Source organism: Lissotriton vulgaris, chromosome 3_1, assembly GCF_964263255.1.
Source record: "Lissotriton vulgaris chromosome 3_1, aLisVul1.2, whole genome shotgun sequence".
Taxonomy (NCBI): domain Eukaryota; kingdom Metazoa; phylum Chordata; class Amphibia; order Caudata; family Salamandridae; genus Lissotriton; species Lissotriton vulgaris.
The window spans coordinates 1,343,254,183-1,343,268,854 of record NC_141689.1 but is presented as its reverse complement, the minus strand read 5'-3'; the positions used below and the strand labels follow the sequence as shown (position 1 = coordinate 1,343,268,854).

Here is a 14,672-nt window from a genome sequence, read left to right as displayed (position 1 = left end):
AAAAAAGTTATTTTGTTTTGCGAAAAGCCTTTATTATTTCAATATAATACAATAATTCTCTTTTGACATTTAATGCATGTAGAGCTCTTTCTGCTACAGAATCAGGTTTAGGGAAGAAATCAGATAACTCAACTGGTTGATTAATATGAAAGGCCGAGACCACTTTTGGAAGGAACTTTGGGTTCGTGCTAAGAACCACTTTGTGTCTATGCAGTTCGAAGTATAGTTCTTCCAAGTATTGTGCCTGGAGCTCACTGACACATCTTAATGAAGTGATAGCAAACAAGAAAACAAGCTTCCAAGAAAGGAACTACAGTGGGCAATTGTGCAATGGTTCCAAAGGTGGATCCATAAGTCTGTTAGAACAATATTAAGGTTCCATGCAGGCAGATGTTTTGGTGGCATTACTCTTTTAAGGCCTTCCATAAAGACCTTAATTACTGGCACTCTGAATAGAGATATGTTGTCTGTTTTGAAGATATGCAGCCACTGCTGCAAGATGTAGGTGTATGTATGTGTGAACAGGGCCTGCACGCTGTAGATGCAATAGATAACAAATGATTTGTTGCATAGAAGCATCTAGTGGTTCAATTGTTTGGGTATTACAACATATATCAAACCTTTTTCCACTTTGCTACAGAGCGTGCTCTAATGGTAGGTTTTCTTGCTTCTTTAAGAATTGTAATGCGATCTAATGGTAAATTTAGGTATCCAAATTCTATGACTTCAGGAGCCAAAGCGCTAGTTTGAGCACATTGGAGGTTGGATGTCTGATTTCTCCATTGTTCTGAGTGATAAGGTTGGAGGTGAGGTGAAACTTCTGGTGCAGAAGTACTGAAAGTTGCAGTAGTGTGGTGACCATGGTTGCCGAGCCCGCGCAGGAGCTACTAAAATGAGGGTGAGAGCTGGTTCAGCCTGAGCATTTGAACCAGAAATGGAAGAAGAGGGAGAGGCGGAAAAGTGTAAGCAAATATCCCTGACCATTTTATCCATAGGGCATTGCCTTTGGATAGAGGGTGTGAGAATCTGGACGCGAAGTATGGGCATTTTGAGTTCTGTGTTGTTGCAAAGAGATCTATTTGTGGAAACCCCCAACTACGGAAGTATCGAAGGAAAACTTGGGGGTTGAGTTCCCACTCGTGGACTTGTTGCCGAATCCTGCTGAAGAGGTCGGCAAATTTGTTGTCCACCTCTGGAAGGTGTTCTGCTAGTAGCTGGATTTTGTGATAAAAAGCCCAACACCAAACGGTCTGAGAGAGGAGTGATAACAGTAGAGTTTGTGTGTCACTCTGTTTTTGTACATAGTACATAGCTGTCATTTTGTCCATTCAGACTACAACATCATTACCTAGCAGGTGAGGTAGAAATGCTTTTAGCACTAGGAAAACAGCTAGAAGATCTAGGTGGTTGATTTTGAGATTTTTGTGTTTGGTGTCCCATAGACCCTGAACTGGTAGATGTTGTATATGGGCATCCCACCCGATGAATGATGTGTTCGATGTAAGCAAGATGTGTGAAAAAGGGTTGATAAAGAGCTGCCCGTTTTGTGTGTTCCACCACTACAGAGCGCAATGGGTGCAGCTGTCTGTAGGAAAGTGCCTCTTTTTTGGCTGACATCTCATGCAACTTGCTATGATGTGCCCTGGGTCCCGGACAATCAGGTTCCCAGGGCCTGTGTCCTTTCCTAAAACCTGTACTTTTGTGTGTCACTCAGGTCACTTATTATCTGTCTGATTTCCCCCCAGAATGGCAGCAGTGTGAGACAGCTCCGGAACATATGGAGTATGTGCGCCTCCCTTTCCCCGCACCTGGGACAGGCTGCGGAGCCAACACCAAAATATCTTCTAATGCGAACTGGGGTCATGTATGCCCTATGCAGCACATAGTAGTTAATTAGCTTGAAGCGTGTGTTCCGAGACACTTTGGGGGTGCGCTCTAGGATTTTGTCCTCCTCCCACTGTGTTCGCAAGCGCTCTACCGGCCAGGGCAAACAGGAACGGGGAGAGGGAGCATCCCTGCCTCGTGCCTCTCTCCACTCTCTGCCTGGGCAAAATAATCCTCCCAGTGCGCACAAGTGCCATAGGGGATTTGTAAAGTAGCCTCACCCATGTCAAGAATCCCTCCTCCAGCCCCATCTTGGTTAGACCTAGTACAAATATTGCCACTCCACATTATGATATATCCTTTATGTGGTTTACGCTGTCCAAGTTGGGAAAGAGGAGGTTGGGGTTCCCCATCGGCCATTACACACTCCCATAGACTTCACCACTGGTCATCCTTGGATGACAGACTAATGACTGGACTTAAGATTCTCTCTGGCACCTGTTGTGTCTAAGTGCTTTGGATTTACCATTTGTGGGTTCTTGTTCTGTCCTTCTCTTTGCTCTTTTCTGCCATCTGTTTTTTTCTTTTGAGGGGGGCCCGGTCCAAGGAATGCCACACTTTTCTACCATCTGGCTGGTGTAGTGGGGTCTCTGCTGTCTTGCTGCTCCCGCTTGGCATCAATCCATTTGCAGCCACTAGATGCGGGGGCCTCTATTAAGATACTCGTGCTCAATGTGAGAGGGCTTAATAATCCCATCAAACGCAGACCTCTCCTCTCCCCTAGGGGACTTCCTTGCACATAACGATAACCCAGATACTGCCCTTTCCACACACTGGGAGGCTCTCAAAGCAGTTATTCGGGGCGAGGTCATTGTCATTTCACCTGCAGACAATGCGGACTGCAAAACAAAGAGGGATGATTTGATGCACAAGTTACTTACCTTCGGTAACGATACATCTGTAAGAAACATTAGTTAGTGTTAGGTTCCTTACCTTAGAATATCCCCATGCGTCAGGCTGGATCCGGAACGTTTTTGTCAGCAGTATCCCTGCGTGTTGGTTGGCGTCGCCTTGCGGCTCCATGTCTGTCGTAGGCGTCGGGATCGCCGGAATAACATCGCTGGAGTACTTAGACGCCGCCCTCGCGCGCTGACGTCAGTTTTGTACATAGCTTTCCGAGCCAGGAACGCAGAGCTATGCAAGAAACCGACACTGGTGCCATGAAACTAGGGCCCTGACAAGGAAATTCCTTAACCCTAGATATCGGTTCGCAGATCGGGGAGGATGGGTGGGGCGGTAAGGAATCTAACACTAACTAATGTTTCTTACAGATATATTGTTACCGAAGGTAAGTAACTTGTGCATCTGAAAGAAACACGTTAGTGTTAGATTCCTTACCTTAGAATAGATACCCCAGCAATACCAACCCTGGTGGTCGGTCTGCGAAACAAAATCACACCAGGAAGTCCAGGAGAACTGAACAGCCAAAGAACACGTCACTACAGGCTTGGCTATCCAGGCAGTAATGCTTGGCAAACGTGTGCAGCGAGGCCCACATTGCTGCCTGACAAATGTCCTGCAAAGGGACTCCTCGGCCCAAGGCAGTAGCAGCCGCTGTGGCCCGAGTGGAATGGGCACGCAGCCCCACAGGACGTTCCTTTTTAGCCAAGGAATAACAGATCTTGATGCACAAAAAAACCAACCGAGAGAAGGTCCGCTTGTGCACCTCCCGTCCCTTCTTAGCGCCCACGTAGCCAACAAAGATTTAGTCGTCCACCCGGAACTCTTGTGTGTGGTTTAGGTAAAAAGAGAGTGCACTTTTGGGTCCAGACGGTGGAGCCTCTCTTCCTCTTTCGAGGGATACGAAAGAAGGTGGGCAAGGTAATGGTCTGTCTGATGTGAAAGGCAGTAACCATCTTGGGTAGGAAAGAAGGACGAGTCCTCTGAGCAACTTTGTCCGGATGGACAGAGAGGAAAGGAGGCTTAGAGGAAAGAGCCTGGAGCTCACTCAATCTTCTGGCAGAGGTGATGGCAACCAGGAAAGCAGTCTTTAGAGTCAGAAGACGCAAGGGACAGTTATGGAGCGGGTCAAAGGGAGGACACATCAGAAAGGTTAACACCAAATTCAAGTCCCACTTAGGCATTACAAAGGGAACAGTAGGAAACATGTGAGTAATGCTTTCAAGAATCTATTTAGAACCGGGGACTTGAAAAGAGAAGGCTGATCAGGAAGCCTTAAGAAGGCTGAAATGGCCGGAAGACAACCCTTGATGAGAACCTGTGGAAAAGGGGCAGAAAGGGGATCCACAGCCTTTGCTGTGCCCTATGCCACAAATTTGTTCCACCTGCAGGCGTATACCGTTTTTGTGGTGGGACGCCTGGCTGCCAGAATGACATCACAGACTTCAGGAGGCAAGTCGAATGGCATCAACTGTCGCCGCTCAATCTCCACGCATGTAGGTGGAGGCGGGACAGGTTCAGCTGGAGGACCTCCCCTGTTGCTGCGGTAGAAGGTCCTCATGAAGAGGCAGAAGAATCGGGGGATCGATTGACAAACTGAGTAGCTCGGGATACCAGTATCTTCGTGCCCAATCCGGAGCCACAAGGATGACTTGGGCCCGGCCGCGCTGGATCTTCTTCAGCACTTTGGGCAGAATTGGTATAGGCGGAAAGGAGTACAACAGAAAAGCAATTCCACTTGCGACGAAAAGCGTCTCTGAGCGAGTGCCGCCTTGGAAATTCCAACGCTCAGAACTGATGACATTGCGCTTCTCTTCGGTGGCGAATATATCTAACCAAGGCTCTCCCAACTGATGAAAGAGACCTTGCGCCCCGTCCGAGTTCAGACGGCACTCGTGATCCATCATGCACCGACGGCTGAGTTTGTCCGCCCTGGCGTTCAGGGAACCTGCCAGGTGTTGAACCATCAGGGTGATGCCCTGATGTTCCAGCCATGTTCAGAGGCGCAGAGCCTCCGGACATAGGGTCCACGACCCCACCCCGCCCTGTTTGTTGCAATACCACATGGCGGTGGTGTTATCCGTGAACACCTGCACTACACTTCCCCGGACAAAGGGAAGGAATGCCTTCAGTGCAAGTCTGATCGCCTACTGCTTCAGAAGGTTGATATGGAGCCGGGACTCCGCCGGAGACCAGAGGTCTCTGATCTCCGCCTCTCCCATGTGGCCTCCCCATCCTAGGAGGGACGCGTCCGTCACCACTGTGTGCTGCGTTTGGGGAAGGGAGAGGGATCTGCCACTGACCCAATTGCGGTCCATGAGCCACCACTGCAACTGTCTCGCAGTGCCCTCTGAGATCAAAACGTGGTCGGACAGGTTGCCCTGATGCTGTGCCCACTGGAACTTCAGGTCCCACTGCAGAGCCTGCATCTGCCACCTGGTGTGATGCACCAGCAGGATGCAGGAGGCCATCAGTCCCAGAAGCCGTAGGGTCATCCTGACAAACTCTGGATAAAGGCTGAAAGATCAGAATCAGAGCCTGAATATCCCGAACCCGCTGCTCGGGAGGATAAGCCCGAAACTGAGCTGAGTTCAGAACCGCTCCGATGAAGAGGAGCTGCTGAGAGGGAATCAGGTGCGACTTTGGCACGTTGATGGAGAACCCCAGCAAATGCAGGAGGTCAGCTGTAGTCTGGAGGAGGGAGACTACTGTCTGAGGTGAGCCCGCCTTCAACAATCAGTTGTTGAGATAGGGGAAGACTGGAACCCCTAATTTGCGAAGATGAGCTGCGACCACTGCCATCACTTTTGTGAACACCCGAGGGGCACTGGTAAGACCGAAGGGGAGAACGGTAAACTGAAAGTGCTCGTGGCCTACCATTAACCGCAGGTAGCACCTGTGGGCCAGCAGGACGGGAATATGGAAATAAGCGTCCTGTAAGTCCAACCCTACCATCCAGTCTCCAGGGGCTAGGGCAGCCAGAACCTGAGCTAAAGTCAGCATCTTGATATTCTCCTTCCGGAGGAAGACGTTGACGCTCCTGAGGTCCAGGATAGGGCGCAGGCCCCAATTACCTTTCTTGGGAACCAGAAAGTACTGGGAATAACAACCACGTCCCACTTCTAGCCCAAGAACGCGGTTGATGGCCCCCTTGGCCAAGGAGGCCATAACTTCCTACTGCAGAAGTTGCAAGTGATCCCCCGACATGCAGTGGTACTGCAGTGGCATGGCTGGAAGGGTCGTCCTGAAGGGGAGGGAGTAGCCCCTTTGGATGATTTGCAGCATCCACCTGTCCAAAGTGATGGTACGCCAGTGGAGCAGGTGATGGCGAACTCTGCCTCCCACTGGGGTGGAATGGGCCTGAAAGCTCAGACTAGGAAGGCTTTGAAGCAGATGCTGCGGGAGCGGATGTGGACTGACCGGCTCTCTGACCCCCTGCTCCACCAGGGTGCTCCTTCCGTGGCCATAAAAGGAGCGAAAAGCAGAAGTTTGCTGGCGCTGGGCCGATAGGTCCAAGTACTTGGCCGTATCCCTGGAGTCCTTAAAGCGCTCCAGCGCTCTATCTGCCTTGTCGCCAAAGAGGCAACGGCCATCAAAAGGCATGTCCATGAGAGTACTCTAAACATCCCCTGAAAAGTTGATGGACCTCAGCCAGGCGTGACGACGAATCGCCACTGTCGTTGCAATCGCTCTGCCCAGTGAGTCCGTGGTGTCAAGTCCACATCGAATGGAGTACTGTGCTGCATCCCACCCATCAGCAAGAGCTTGGGCGAGCCGTGTCTTGGCCTCCTCCTGACACTGGGGCAGCACGTCCGCGACTGTATCCCACAGAGAGTGGGTGTAACGGCCCAAAAGGCATGCAGGATTAATGGACCGCAGTCCTAGGCTGACAGAGGAAAAGAGTTTCTTGCCAAAATGTTCCAGCCTTTTGGATTCCCAGTCCGGGGGTGCGATAGGGAATGCGGTTTAGGACGTGGAGGTCTGGATAACCAGGCTCTCAGGGGTGGGATGTAGGGACAGAAAGCAGTGGTCAGCCGGAGCTGGGTGGTGGCGCCGGGCCCTGTTCCGATCCACAGGAGGGTCTGTGGTGGGCTTAGACAAAGTGCCCATCAGAACGTCGGTGAGGACCTCATTAAACTGCAGCAGGGGCTCCGAAGAGCTTACTGGTGGTTGAAGCACCTCGGTGAGGAGGTTAGTCGTCACGGCCGCTGCAGTGAGCTCAAGGCCCAAGTCTGTAGCCACCCTGCGCAGCACCACAGCATAAGTTGCTCCCTCCTCCACAGCCACAGAAGTAGAAGAGATAAAACCAGTGTCAGGCAAAGTGTCTGGACCACTGGCCCCCCCTAGCTCATCTGCCCAGTCCTGATTTAACTGGCACTGCAGTGCCAGAGGGTCCTCAGACCCCTTCCAGTCCTCCCCTTCATCCGTGTCCTGGTAAACAGGTAAAAGTGACGGAGCCGGGGCATAAGTGAAAAGCTCACCAGTCGGCATTGGAGATGGTGCCGAGCGACGTCGCTCCGACGCCGACCCCAGGCTGGGGCTGAAACCGTGGATGGCATCATCCGAGGACGACACCGGAGGTGGCACTATGAGGGGCCGGCGCCAGTTGTAAGGTCAACTGGCTTCGACCGGGATCCAGGCCTGCATCCCATGGGGTCCTGCGACTCTGGGACTGAAGTCACGGGGGGTGCCAAGGCCGAAGCCGGCGGCGGTGCTGAGGCCGAAGCCGCCGGAAACACAGGCCTAGGACCCCCAGTCGAACCCGCGGGGCCTGAAGGCGGAAAGAGAGTCCTTATGACCACGAGGAAGTCTCTGATCTACTCCGGAGTCTCATTGAGTCCAGGGACCAGAGGGTGTGGAATCGGATGAGTCTGCGTCGGCTCCGCCGAAGCCGTGTGGGCGGCATCACCTGAACCCTTGGCCGAGTTGCGCGGCATTGCTCTTCGACTTCTTTTTGCCATGCCTCGACTTACCCGAGCGTGAGGACTTGGATCCAGACGATTGATGATGACTGCGGCTCCGCAACCGGTCCCTCGACCTCCTCCTCGACCGGGACCTCGAGTGGAGCAGAGCAGACTGCCGAAGCTCGAGTAGCTAACGGGAACACTCCCGCCTAGCCTTCGACGTCAAGGCCCGGCAGTCGGATCACGACTTGTCATTGTGGTCGGCCCCCAAGCAGTAGAGACACCGGGTGTGTGGTTCGGTAACCGACATCAGTCGGTGACAGGCGTCACATGGCTTGAAATTGGGCATCCCTACTGGCACCAGGAATCGTGTCGACTCGAAAAAGATAGACAAAAATGTCCAAAAAGTTAGTCAGAAATGGCTAAGGGTACGTGCTCTTCCCGGATCTGCGCTTGCTGGCGCGGAAAAAGAAGAACTGATGTCAACGAGAGAGGGCGGCGTCTAAGTACACCAGCGACGGCATGCCGGTGATCATGACGACGGACGCAGGGCTGCAAGACGACGCCTACCGGCGCGCAGGGGTACTGCTGACGAAAACTTTTTGGATCCAGTCTGACGCCTGGGGATATTCTAAGGTAAGGAATCCAACACTAACGTGTTTCTTTCAGATCCAGAAGGTAAGGGATTTGGATCAGAGCACCCCGCATAAGGAGGCAGCTGACGGCCGCCCGAGCACATTTAACAGCCATTGATCGTGACAAGGCAGAATAGGCAGCGATTCGGCTCCAACACTTTTTCTACATGGGAGTGGACAAGTGTGACTGCGTCCTTGCAAACAGACTCCGAAAGGTGCGAATGTGTGAGGGGGTCCGCGTAATTAAAGACGACACGGGGGAATAGCAATCGGAGGACATGGCTATTACAGAGACCTTCCGTAATTTCTATGCTCAACTTTATGATGCAGCACCGCTTGAGGGAACTGACATTGAGGCATATCTCGATCAGGCCCGTCTTCCCGCCTTGACACCAGATCAAGTGGCCCATATAGAGAGGGATATCAGACTGGAGAAAGTTACCACGGCCAACTCCCGCTTGAAATTGGGCAAATCCCAAGGCCCCGATGGCTATACCGCTGCCTTCTATAAGCAGTTTTGCACGACCCTTGCCCCCTTGCTCACCCAGCTTTTCAATTCATTTGCAACAACTGGAGCGATTCCAGCCTCCATGCTAGAAGCGACGATTGCCGTGCTCCCTAAGCTAGGAAAGGACAAGTCAGAGCGAGGGTCATATAGGCCAATCTCCCTCTTAAATGTAGACCTGAAACTTTATACTGGCATCTTGGCTTCCAGGCTTGCCCCCTACATACAGGGAATAGTGGATCCCGACCGGAGGGGGACCACCAGCACCCGGCTGGCCCCCAGCTCGGCAATCTTTTGTTCACTGTAGAGGAGATTGTTATCCCAATAGACCCAGTGGGACCCCGAGGGGTCACCGGCCGTTTGAGCCGCGGCTTGCTGTCGGATCCCCTCGAGGGAGGGACACGTTTTTTGTTCTTGACGGAACTGCTCCCACGTGGAGCCACCCTCTTGGCGCCATTGGGCCAGTTCCGGGAGGTCGCTGAGCGGGGCAATTTCTTCTCGGCTGGGCCCCAGTGGACCGGCCTCAGGGTCGGAGTCTTCGGAGACGGCGGACGGCAGAGGCTCGGGCCACTCTGGTTCTTCGATTGGGGTGGTGGTTCGGGCGGCCATGGATCGGGTGGTCGCACAGACCCACTCAGGGAGGGCCAGCATCCCCTGATGCTCTCTCCGCTCGACGTCGGCCCAGGGGGAATTTTCCAGGTCGTTCCCGAGGAGGCAGTCTACGGGGGCATCACCCCGAACGGTCACTTTCAGCATGCCCGACACTTCCCCCCACTCAAAGGGGATTGGGGCCATCTGGCACAGGCTCTCTGAATTGTCCGCGGACCGCACTGGGCACAGTACATTGGGCAGGATTTGGTCTGGGGTCACCAGGTGGCAACGGACGGCCGTCATGCTGGCTCCTGTGTCGCGGAGGGCTTCGGCCCGGTGTCCATTAATGGTGACCCACTGGCTGTACTTCTGAGTGTTGGCCGGGAGTGGGGCCCGGGGAACCGTGTCTCTTTCGCCCAGACATATCAGGGACATGGCGGCGGGCTCCCACTCGGTCTGGTCTTGGTCATAGTCCTCCTCTTCGCCCCTCTCCTCTCCCAGGGAGGCGGCGGCGAAGTGGCGGTTTGGCGGTCCGGTGGTGCTGAAACGCTGGTTCATTGGGCAGTTGGGGTCGTTGGCATAGTGACCGGGTCGCTGGCATTTGTGGCAGATAACGTTCGAGCCGGGCCCCTGCCGTGCTGGGGGGCCCCTCTTCTGGCCAGAGAGGGCGAAGTGTTGGTCGGGGAGGCCCCGCGTGGGCGTCCCGGTTCCTGTTCTGGCCTCCTCCGTCGCCTCGCGGACGGTGGTGCCCCTGGGGAGCTCGGCCGTGGTCTCCCATCGAGTTCCAGGGGACCCGGGTGCTTTCCCATCGATCGGCTTCGGCGGCGAGTTTACGTGGCTCGGTCAGTTTGCTGTCGAGGAGGTGCTGCCTGAGTTCGACAAAACAGTTGTTGGAGAGGTGCTCCCATACAATGAGGTTGAACAGATGCTCGTAGGTAGTGACTTGGCTGCATTTGATCCACCCCTCTAGGGCTCTACTATAGAAGTTCACATACTCCACCCATGTAGTACCGGGGATTCTCTTACAGTCTCGGAATCGCTGCCGGTACATCTCGCGGGTGAGTCCATAGCGGGTAAGGAGGGCAGCTTTCATGTGTTCGTAAGAGGTCATCTCGGCATCTGGGAGCTGTAGTAGGGCGTCTCTCCCCTCGTTGACGAACTTTCCCCACAAGCCGGCACCCCAGTCTTTTTGCGGCACCCGGTGCAAGGTCATGGCTACCTCGTAGGCCTTAAACCATTGTTGGATGTCGTGGTTTTTATAGTATTCTTGGACGACATCTTTGGGGATGTGGACCTTTGTGTCCGCAGGAGGAGATGGGCTCCGGATCCCGGAGGCGCTGGCCTCCCCGTTTTTAGCCTCAATCTCAAGTTCTTTTAAACCACGCTCGTGCCCGTCCGTGAGTTTTTTCTCCTCTAAGTCCCTCTGCCTTTGTTTCTCCTCCAGGTCCCCTTGCAGCCGTAGTTGCTCAAGGGCTATCTTTTTCTCGGCCAGCTGTAGTTCTCCATCCAGACGGAGTCGGGCCATTTCCAATTCGTGGAGCCGGCTCTTTTCTCGCTCTCGGGCGTCTTCGTGGGAGAGGCCCGTGTTTACGTTGGTATTTCTTTCCTTTGCTTGGGTCGTGATGGTTTCCGGGTGCATATCTGGAATCGGGATATCTTCGTTCTGGGGTGGCGTCGCTCCTGTCTCCACCCATGTTTGCAGGGCCTGCTTGAAATCGTTCTTGGTGCTTAGTCCGGTGGTAGTGATGCCCAGGTCCTTGCAGAATTGTTTCAATTCTTTGTGGTTATAGTCTTCCAACCGTTCCTTCTGGAACTCCGCGGTTGGTCTGGTTTCCTTGGTAGTCATGGTTGTAGTGTGTTTCTGTCAGTAGCGGGTGAGTCACTCTCTGTACGATTTGCGTCGGCTCGGATCGCACCGCCTGCCACCAATGTTAGAAAGGCGATCTCAGGGGAGAGGCAGAGGCTTTCTGGCCGACCACCCCGAGACCCACCTCTCCTTCTGGAACTGGCCGAGCGTGGTCGAGAGGCCTCCTGGCGAGCTTCCTCTCCTAGGATCGTACAGGCGAGCAATCACACCACTACAGATGGACACCACACAAGGATAGATTCTTAACGTCTTTATCAGCAATCAAGGCAGGTTATCCTAGCAATATATGTACAACGGATCGAGGGATCCTTAAGATCTTAGTAACAGTGGGAAGGGGGTAGCGGGACAGTCTTGGTACCAGCCTGGTACGGGGATACCCTACGCTCAGCTCTCAATCCTCGAGCTGGGGGGGTTCCTCGGGGTCGGGCTGCGGCAGCGCCAGCAGGGCTCCGAAGATGGTTCAGCGAGGTCAGGCCGCGGCCGGGCCAGCAGGGCTCCGAAGATGGTTCAGCGAGGTCGGGCCGCGGCAGCGCCAGCAGGGCTCCAAAGATGGTTTCAGTGAGGTCGGGCCGCGGCAGCGCCAGCAGGGCTCCAAAGATGGTTTCAGCGAGGTCGGGCCGCTGCAGCGCCAGCAGGGCCTCAAAGATGGTTTAGCGAGGTCGTGCCGCGGCAGCGCCAGCAGGGCTCCAAAGATGCTTTCAGCGTTCGAAGTAGGCGAGTTCGTCTCAGGGTCTCTCGACTCCGGGATACAACTACTGACCCATCCCAGAGCTGCCCCAGATATAGGTCTGGAGTCCTTTGATGTCCGGACCCTCGCACCTGGGGGTCAGAGGGGCCGGGAGGAGAGCGTCCAGACACCCAGCAGGAGGGTGGAGCCAGCGCCCCGGGAAGCCGGAGGGCCATTGAAACTCCCCTCCTCCTTGATCCGTCAAGTGGCCCCTTCACCACCTGATCGGACCTTGGTGCCTCGATGTCGGTGCTTTGTTGGGGCCGCGGCCGAGGCCGGGCCGAGGCCACAGGGCTCGGATGGGGGAGGCCCAAGATGGAGTCGGGGCCTGAGAGGGTGGCGCGGGATAGGGGTCGGACCAGCAGCGTGGGGCGAGTAGGGGTCGCCATGTTCTGGTGAGGGAGAGCCGGGGGTCGCCGTGAGTGGCGGCTCTCGTGAAGGTTGGTGGGGTATCTTCAGGCCGAAGGACAGGGGTCGATGTCGTCCAGGGCCCGCCATGCGGGCGGAGTGGGACCACGCCACGAGGCCGGTTCCAACAGTGAGAGTGAGTGCAGAGTGAGTGAAGAGTGAGTGTGACTGCAGAGTGAGTGCAGAGTGAGTGTGACTGCAGAGTGTGTGTGAGTGCAGAGTGACTGCAGAGTGAGTGCACAGTGCAGAGTGAGTGCAGAGTGTGAGTGCAGAGTGAGTGTGAGTGCAGAGTGGGTGTGAGTGTAGAGTGAGTGTGAGTGCGAGTGCGTACAGAGTGAGTGCGAGTGTGTGCAGAGTGAGTTCAAGTGTGTGCCGAGTGAGTGCAAGTGTGTGCGGAGTGAGTGCAGGTGCAGTGTGAGTGCAGAGTGAGTGCGAGTGTGTGCAGAGTGTGTGCGAGTGAGCGCAGAGTGAATGAGAGTGTGTGCAGAGTGAGTGCAGGTGCAGTGAGTGCAGGTGCAGTGTGAGTGCAGAGTGAGTGCAGTGTGAGTGCAGTGTGAGTGCAGAGTGAGTGTAGTGTGAGTGCAGAATGTGGGAGTGCAGAGTGTGTGTGAGTGCAGAGTGTGTGAGTGCAGAGTGACTGCAGAGTGAGTGCAGACTGAGTGTGACTGCAGAGTGAGTGCAGGGTGCAGAGTGAGTGCAGAGTGTAGAGTGACTGTGTGCAGAGTGACTAAGTGCAGAGTGAATGCAGAGTGAGTGAAGAGTGCAGAGGGAGTGCAGAGTGAGTGCAGAGTGAGTGTGAGTGCAGAGTGAGTGCAGGGTGAGAGTGAGTGCAGAGTGGGTGCAGAGTGAGTGCAGAGTGAGTGCGAGTGAGTGTGAGTGAGTGTGAGTGTGTGCAGAGTGAGTGCAGAGTGAGTGCAGGTGCAGTGTGAGTGCAGAGTGTGTGTGAGTGCAGAGTGTGTGTGAGTGTAGAGTGAGTGCAGAGTGAGTGCAGGGTGCAGAGTGAATGCAGAGAGTGAGAGTGCAGAGTGAGAGTGAGTGCAGAGTGACTGTGAGTGCAGAGTGAGAGTGCAGAGTGAGAGTGCGAGCAGAGTGAGTGCAGTGTGAGTGCAGAGTGAGTGTGACTGCAGAGTGAGTGTGACTGCAGAGTAAGTGTGACTGCAGAGTGACTGCAGAGTAAGTGTGAGTGCAGAGTGTGAGTGCAGAGTGTGAGTGCAGAGTGTGTGTGAGTGTAGAGTGAGTGCAGTGAGTGCAGAGTGAGTGCAGAGGGAGTGCAGAGTGACTGAGTGCAGAGTGACTGAGTGCAGAGTGAGAGGGAGTGCAGAGTGCGAGTGAGCGCAGTGTGAGCGAGTGCAGATGCATGCTTACACCAGGCACACACACACACCACCAACAGATAGTGCACACTTTCACCAGGCATACACACACCACCAGCCGTTAGTGCACGCTTTTACCAGGCACACACCAACACCCGTCCGTGCACACCAAAAGCCATCACTATACACATCAATTGTTAATAAATCCACAATTAACTATTGTAGCAAAAGCAGTATTGCAAACTTTACTTTTAAACATAGTTATCTAAAGGTAACCATGGTACAATTCCAAACCAACCCACAAAATGCCATTACACACTACATACATACACTCCATACCACATGGCGCAAACACATTGCCATTTACAATGCCATTACCTCTAACTCAAATAAATCCGAGACCTATTGCATTTCTAATGCTTGTTTTCTTTTTGCATGTAGTTCTCCATTGACTTGACAAGGTAGCACTCGAGGCTACCAACGTGACAAGCACCTCTGCACCAGGACTCACCAGGACAGATAAAACTGAACTGCTGGTGGTTTCTTGGACCTTCGGCCCCTAACCACCTTATATACAGGAGAAGAACCCGGCAAACTGTTTGACAAGAATATTGCTCCCATAGGATAAAAATACTGCATTGGAGGCTCATATCTCAAAACCATTACTTGACTATATTTTTCTAATACTACAAAAATCCATAACTCTGAAAGTACTGACTTAATTCTGATGATCTTGGTGCCTAAAACATGTATTATTTATCTAAATTGGTCTGGAGTTTCTTCTTGAGTATGCGTCTCTTTTATTGACTCTGTTCATACAACAAATGCTTAACACTACCCTCTGACAAGCCTAAGCTGATCGACCACAATACCCCAAATAGAAGAAATGGTCATCTGTACTTTGTTCATGGTGTGCCCTTACCTTGGCACTACCTCAT

The 14,672-nt window shown here is 53.6% G+C and overlaps 1 protein-coding gene across 1 annotated transcript in view; it reads right to left on the bottom strand.

Annotated features, from left to right (window-relative positions):
• FRAS1 (Fraser extracellular matrix complex subunit 1) overlaps window positions 1–14,672 on the bottom strand; it is a 1,404,104-nt gene that overhangs the window by 378,273 nt on the left and 1,011,159 nt on the right. The gene's annotated exons all lie outside the window — the stretch shown is intronic.